The sequence below is a fragment of the Giraffa tippelskirchi genome, chromosome 7 (assembly GCF_054371585.1).
Source record: "Giraffa tippelskirchi isolate mGirTip1 chromosome 7, T2T-mGirTip1v1.2.pri, whole genome shotgun sequence".
NCBI classification, from domain to species: Eukaryota; Metazoa; Chordata; class Mammalia; order Artiodactyla; family Giraffidae; genus Giraffa; species Giraffa tippelskirchi.
Genome location: NC_137281.1, coordinates 78,784,631 through 78,792,468, shown reverse-complemented (window position 1 = coordinate 78,792,468; position 7,838 = coordinate 78,784,631).

Genomic DNA, 7,838 nt, shown 5'->3' with positions numbered 1-7,838 from the left:
CACCCCCAGGCGCCTGGCTCTCCTGCTGTTTTCTTCCTCTGGACTCTGGAACCTTCTGCGGATCCTCTCTCCTCAGGATGAGGAAAGCAGATGTCGCTCTCCCCACCAGGCCCCCAAACATCCTCCCCCCAGCCCCAGGGCTTCTGGCTCTCTCCTCCTTCATTCTCCAGTGACCACGGCCCTTCTCTGCCGTGACAGGTGACAGAGCAGAGTGCCCTCCACCCCGGCCCTCTATCCGGGCTCAGGGCCTGTGTCTGGGAGGCGAGGCTGGGTCTCGCTCGGGAGGACCCGGGTGCCCAGCAGAGGGGCCACCAGGGCAGGTTTGTCCGTCCCAGCCTGTGGCTGGGCTGGGCTGGAGGCTCAGAGGCATCCGTCTGTGGGCAGGGCCAGCTGGAAAGGTCCTGTCTGCCCCTGCAGGACCCTCGCCTGCCTTTTCCAAGTGCTTCCCCTCCACTCTGACGGTGGGTCTCCGCTGTCCCTGGGGTCATATTTTCGGGGAACATGGGGGAGTGGCGCTCTTGCTCTTCAGAGCCACAGCTGAAGAGCTTTCCTGACAGAGCAGTGGTTCTCAGATACGACGAGAATCACCTGAGAACTTTACAAACCACTGCTGTCTGGGCTGCACCCACACCAGTTACAGGTTTTAAAGCTCCCGGATGATCCAAATGTGCGGCATTTGAGCCTCACAAGGACCCGGAAAGGCAGGGACTGTCGTCACAGTGGGGACACTGGGCTCAGAGAAATGAAACCACTTGCCTGGGGTCAGAAGGCAAGTGAAAGGGACGAGGGTCCTCTCCAGACCTGCACCCTGCTGGAAGCACCCAGGCCTCCAGAGGGGCTTCCAGTGGGACCACGAGGCCTCAGGCTGGCTCAGGAACTTGCCCTGTCTCCCCAGAAGTGGGGAGACATTTCTGCCCCCTCTTTCTCTGCATACTGGGCTGGGCCTCCTCCAAGCTTCAGACTGCGGTGGGTCACTTCTACTCACCCAGCCAGGTCCTCTCACTGGAGAGGCGCGCCCTTTGGTGAGGGGGGAGGATGCATTTTTGAGGTGAGATATTGTACAACAGCCAGGAACGGAAAATATTAAAAGCCCATGGGCGCCAGCAAGGTTCAGGCCAGGGCCAAAATGTTCAGAAAAAAAGGAATAAGGCTCCCTGCAGTGGAAACCCTGGGGTGGAGCGGGATCAGTCACGTCACCCACACCCTGTATTCCAGGCTGCCTCCATCTTCAGGGTTAGAGCAAGCCTTGCTTGGGGTGGAGATCCTAAGGGGAAAGCCCCACAGGTGTACTGGATTTGGTCTGCCCTGCATTGCAGAGATGGGCACAGAGAAGTGGGGCCACTGAGGATGGAGTATCTTACTGGGATACACAGGTTCCGAAGGTTCCAGGTGCTGGGATGCTGGCCATGGTCCTTGTCCTCTAGGGTTTTCAGCATAGAGATGGGGCAGGCAAGGAAGCAGACAGTGTCAACAGAATGCAATAAATGCTGTGTGGGAGGAGTGGACAGGGCACAGGGCTCCTGGAGACAGGAGAAGGCAGTTATCTCAGTGCTGGGCTATGAGGAAGGGTTCCCAGGGGAGGAGGGGGTACCTGGCTGAGTTTCGCCACAAATAGATCTTTGAAGAATGTTCACAAAGCTGGAGTGTGGGTATGTGCCCTAGAAGCCTCTCTCTGTGTTGGGAAAAGAGAGACATAAGCAAATGGACCCATTCTCCCCGGGGAGGGTGGGGCCCTGTCATCTCTCCCTTCCCCTCTCCGCATCGCATACACATTAAAGTGCAGACACACTCATAGCCACACAGTTACATATAAACACATATACATGTACAAGGTAGTGGAGAATGTACCAGCCTTCTTCTCGATGAGATAGCTGTTTCTATAAGAGAAAGGGTTTTAAAAAATATTTATTTTTATATACTTCTCTGACTGCACTGACCACCTGACCTGCCTCATGAGAAACCTGTATGCAGGTCAGGAAGCAACAGTTAGAACTGGACATAGAGCAACAGACTGCTTCCAAATAGGAGGAGTACATCAAGGCTGTATATTGTCACTCTGCTTGTTTAACTTATATGCACAGAACATCAAGAGAAACGCTGGGCTAGAGGAAGCACAAGCTGGAATCAAGATTGCCGGGAGAACTCTTACACTGTTGGTGGGAAAGCAAACTAGTACAGCCACTATGGAGAACAGTGTGGAGATTCCTTAAAAAACTGGGAATAGAACTGCCATATGACCCAGCAATCCCACTGCTGGGCATACACACCGAGGAAACCAGAATTGAAAGAGACGCGTGTACCCCAATGTTCATCGCAGCACTGTTTACAATAGCCAGGACATGGAAGCAACCTAGATGTCCACCAGCAGACGAATGGATAAGGAAGCTGTGGTACATATACACAATGGAATATTACTCAGCCATTAAAAAAAAAATACATTTGAATCGGTTCTATTGAGATGGATGAAACTGGAGCCCATTATACAGAGTGAAGTAAGCCAGAAAGAAAAACACAAATACAGTATACTAATGCATATATATGGAATTTGAAAGATGGTAATGATAACCCTATATGCGAGACAGAATAAGAGACACAGATGCATAGAACAATTTTATGGACTCTGAGGGAGAAGGTGAGGGTGGGACGTTCTGGGACAATAGCATTGAAACATGTATATTATCATATGTGAAACGGAACACCATTCCAGGTTCGATGCATGAGACAAATGCTCGGGGCTGGGACAATGGGATGACCCAGAGGGATGGGATGGGGAGGGAGGTGGGAGGGGGGTTCAGGATGGGGAACACATGTAAACCCATGGCTAATTCATGTCAATGTATGGCAAAAACCACTACAATATTGTAAAGTAATTAGCCCCCAACTAAAATAAATAAATTTATTTTTAAAAAAGTATTCTAAAAACAATACAGCATTGATTAAAGACTTTTACAAGAAAAAAAAAATCCATAATTCTTTCGCCTAAATAAAAATCTCTTCAGTTCGAAAAAAAAAAAAAAGATTGCTGTGAGAAATATCAATAACTTCAGATATGCAGATGACACCACCATTATGGCAGAAAGTGAAGAAGAACTAAACAGCCTCTTGATGAAAGTGAAAGAGGAGAGTGAAAAAGTTGGCTTAAAGCTCAACATTCAGAAAACTAAGATCATGGCATCTGGTCCCATCACTTCATGGCAAATAGATGGGGAAACAGTGGAAACAGTGGCTGACTTTGTTTTTTGGGGTTCCAAAATCACTGCAGATGGTGATTGCAGCCATGAAATTAAAAGACGCTTACTCCTTGGAAGGAAAGTTATGACCAACCTAGACAGCATATTGAAAAGCAGAGACATTCCTTTGTCCACAAAGGTCCATCTAGCCAAGGCTATGGTTTTTCCAGTAGTCATGTATGGATGTGAGAGTTGGACTCTAAAGAAAGCTGAGTGCAGAAGAATTGATGCTTTTGAACGGTGGTGTTGGAGAAGACTCTTGAGAATCCCTTGGACTGCAAGGAGATCCAACCAGTCCATCCTAAAGGAGATCCTGGGTGTTCATTGGAAGGACTGATGTTGAAGCTGAAACTCCAATATTTTGGCCACCTGATGTGAAGAACTGACTCGTTGGAAAAGACCCTGATGTTGGGAAAGATTGAAGGTGGGAGGAGACAGAGGATGAGATGGTTGGATGGCATCACCAACTCCACGGACATGAGTTTGGGTAAACTCCAGGAGTTGGTGATGGACAGGGAGGCCTGGTGTGCTGCAGTCCATGGGGTCGCAAAGAGTCGGACACAACTGAGCAAGTGAACTGAACTGAACTGACTGCACTGAGTCTTAGTTGTGGGATGTGGGATCTTTAGTTGAGGCACACGGAATCTAGTTCCCCAACCAGGGATTGAACTCGGACTCCCTGAATTGGGAGAGTGGAGTCCTAGACCCTGGGACATCCCAAGAGAAAGGTTTTAATAAGAACTGGAGGTAGAAGATGAGGCCCCCACAGCTGAAGACCTGTAGGGACAGGCTGCTGCTCTGCTGAAAACAGGAAGGAAGGTTCAGAGGGAGGGGTAAGGAGCAGTTGTGGAAGAGGAAGAGGAGGGAGCTCTAGGGCCCATCTAATCCTCTCATTTAACTGTGGAGGAAACTGAGGCCCAGAGAGGGAAAGTAAAATGCCTGAGGTCACATTGTACCTGGGGGTCAGCGCTGAGTGTGCACACGGGGGTCATGACACACCCAGGCGAGCTTGCAAGCCTCCGCACAGCCAGTTGTGGTACACACTCCCAGAGCAGGCACACAACCGAGGCTGCCATTAATCACACCCGAAGCTGCTCAGATCCCTCATTCAGCTGAGCAGCTGGGTCAGCCTGCCTGTCTGCATCCCTTTCGCACTCCAGCCCTCACAGATCACGGGGCCCATAGCGGGAAGTAGACTATTTGGGAACCTCGGGTCAGGCTACCTGTAGGTCTGTTCTGAGCATCCCCTGGAGGTTCCCTGAAGCAGTGCAGGATGTTCACCCCTAGAATGGACTCATCTGCTCAGGGGCCAGGGCTGGGCCTGCATCCTCAAGGGAAGATGTGCCTCAGGGCAGAGCCAAAGCCTCACCCGACCCAGAACTGGGACTGCAGACCCCTAGCATCACATCTCAGTGAGATGCCAAGGAGTCTACTGGAGGCAGAGAGGAGCCTAGACGTTTCTAGAGGAACCTAGAGGAACAGGCGGAGAAGGCGATGGCACCCCACTCCAGTACTCTTGCCTGGAAAATCCCATGGATGGAGGAGCCTGGTAGGCTGCAGTCCATGGGGTCGCAAAGAGTCGGACACCACTGAGCGACTTCACTTTCACTTTTCACTTTCATGCATTGGAGAAGGAAATGGCAACCCACTCCAGTGTTCTTGCCTGGAGAATCCCAGGGATGGCAGAGCCTGGTGGGCTGCCGTCTATGGGGTCGCACAGAGTTGGACACGACTGACGTGACTTAGCAGCAGCAGCAGCAGCAGAGGAACAGGAGACTTGGGCTCCATCATGACTTGCCCCTCTCTCCATGAATGGCCTTGGGTAAATCCCTTTCCCTCTTGAGGATCTATGAATTTATTTTATTTAAAAGATTTTACGATATGGACCACTTTTAAAGTCTTTAATTGAACTTGTTACAATATTGTTTCTGCTTTATGTTTGGTTTTTTTTTTTTTGGCTACAAGGCATTTGGGATCTTAGTTCCCTGACCAGAATATTGAATGTGCACCCACTGCATTGGAAGGCAGAGTCTTTACCACTGGACTGCCAGGGAAGTCCCAGATCTATGAATTTATCATATTGAACCAGGGGCTGGAGACACAGAGATAAGGCACAGGCCTTCCTCTTCAGAAGTTTACAGTTGGGTGAAGGAAGGCAGCATTTCCAGGTGGAGCAAAGAGCTCAACTCAGAGTGGGGCTAAGTGGGAAACAGTGAGGCTGGGGCTGGAGTGGGGGTGGGGGGTAGGCTGGAATGCTCAGGAGGCGCATCTGCCTGTTTCAGGTATGATGATAAATTCTCATATTGTGCTTGTAAGCTTAATGGTGCCACCACACCCCGGATCCCCATCTAGGTGTAACTGTGGGCCCTTCCCTACTCAGGAAGGCACTTGTTACACGGTGTTTGGGAATGGCCACTGATTGGCTCAGTCTGAGCATCTGACCTAAACCCAGCCTATCCACCCACTGGCAGGTGACTTGTGAAGTGCGCTTCTTGGGAAAGGCTCCACCCAGCAGGGGTGGAGATAGTAACTAGCTGAGCCAATCACAATGGCTCCTGGTAGAATGTGAACTAAGAAAATACAGGAGATGGACTTGTGAGGAGCAAGGTACACAGAGAAGCTGCCATAAAGAGAGACGCAATTGCTCCACTGGAAAAACATTCAGGCAGCATGTGAGAGATTGGCCAGCCTCAGCTCAGTTTCTGACTTCAGCTGTCTTTACAAGCTTGCTTTTTATTCAGACGGGCCTGAGTGAGTCATCATTCTTGTTAAACTGTGTAACTAGCTAAGGAGCCCCCTCATCTCCCTGGCATGCCAAAAAGCAGCCAACTCTGTCTTCCATCCTGTAGAGAGGCCACTGTGAGAAAACAGAAAGATCAGAGGATGGGAAATTAAGAGACTGGGCCTGGGTTCGAGGCTGACTCAAGTTCCCAAGCATCCCCAAGAGCCAGGCCTTGGCAGAAGTCTGGAATACCTTGCATAGTGTGCTTTCTCCTTCACTCTTTATGATCTGGCTCCAATGAAAATGACAGATGAAAGCAGCCAGAAAGGTAAAGGCAGCTGCTACCTATTCAGGGTATTCTCTTGCTGTTTGATGGAAGCTGATTAGTTGGGTGCAGAGGATTCAAAGGGCTTCCCTGGTGGCTCAGTGGTAAAGAACCCGTATGCAATGCAGGAGACGTGAAGACGTGAGTTCGATCTCTGGGTTGGGAAGATCCCCTGGAGAAGGAAATGGCAACCCACTCCAGTATTCTTGCCTGGGAAATCCCATGGACAGAGGAGCCTAGTGGGCTACAGTCCATGAGGTCGCAAAAGAGTTGGACACAACTGAGTGATTAAACAACAAGAGGATTCAAACTCTCTCTGTTCAAAGGGCCTCCAGGGAGATCTGACAGTCATTGGAGAGGAGGTGCAATTCTGGACACAGCACTGTGCTTGAAAGTCTTAGCCATCTCCTGGGACACTTCTCAGTAGACCCATGTCTGGGTCCTGGGGAGAACAGAAGGGCTGTAAGTAAAAGCTAAAAGAACTGTTCCACTGAAAAGTTTGCTTATCTGGGCATAAAGAGACCTGTTTTGGAATCAGGCAAAAGAGGCATTTGTTCCTGCTGTGCTATGGACCTTTGTACATGGAGAAAGCTCTATGGTGCTGGCATCAATGACTTAAGAGCTGCAGTATAGGGGAAGGGATTGGTCCATGGAGGAAAAAGTCTTTTCAACAAATAGGGCAAAAATAATTGGACATCCACATGCGAAAAATGTAGCTTGACTCAGACTTTGCACCATGTGCATAAGCTGGTTAAAAGTGAATATAGACCTAAAGGCAAAACCTAAAAATTTTAAAAAACTCCTAGAGAAAACACAAAAGAAAATTTTTGTGACCATGGTTTTGGCAAACATTTTCAGATCTAATACCAAAAGCACAAATCCATAAAATTAAAAATTGATAAATCAGACTTCAAAATTAAGAACTTCTGCTCTTCAAGAGACATAGGAGAAAATGAAAAGACAGAACATCCCTGGCGATCCAGTGGTTAAGACTCTGCAGTTTCACTGAAGGAGGCACAGGTTTGATCCCGGGTCAGGGAAGTTCTGCATGCTGTGCTTTGCAGCAAAAAAAAAAAAAAAAAAAGACCAGCTACAGAGCTACTGGGGGAAAATACTTTCAAAATACATCTGACAAAGGACCTGTATCTATGATATATAAAGTACACTCAGAATTCAATAATGAGGAAACAGATAACTTAATTACAAAATGGCCAAAATGTGTGAACAGACACTTCATCAAAGAAGACATAGAAATGGCAAATAAGAGTATGAAAAGCTGCTCACCATCATTGGTTACCAGGGAAATGCAAATTAAAACAAGACACACTACACAACCATTGGAAATGCTTAAAAACAGCCAAAGGTGTAATTTTAACAATATCAAGTGTTAATAAGAATGCTGAGCAGTTGGAACTCTCATATTGCTTGTGGGAAAGTAAATGGAATAATCACTCTGGGAAACAGTTTGGCAGTTTCTTATAAAGTTAAGCATACTCTTCACTTATAACCCAACAGTCACACTGCTAGATATTTACTCAAAAGAAGTGAAAAACGTGCTTAT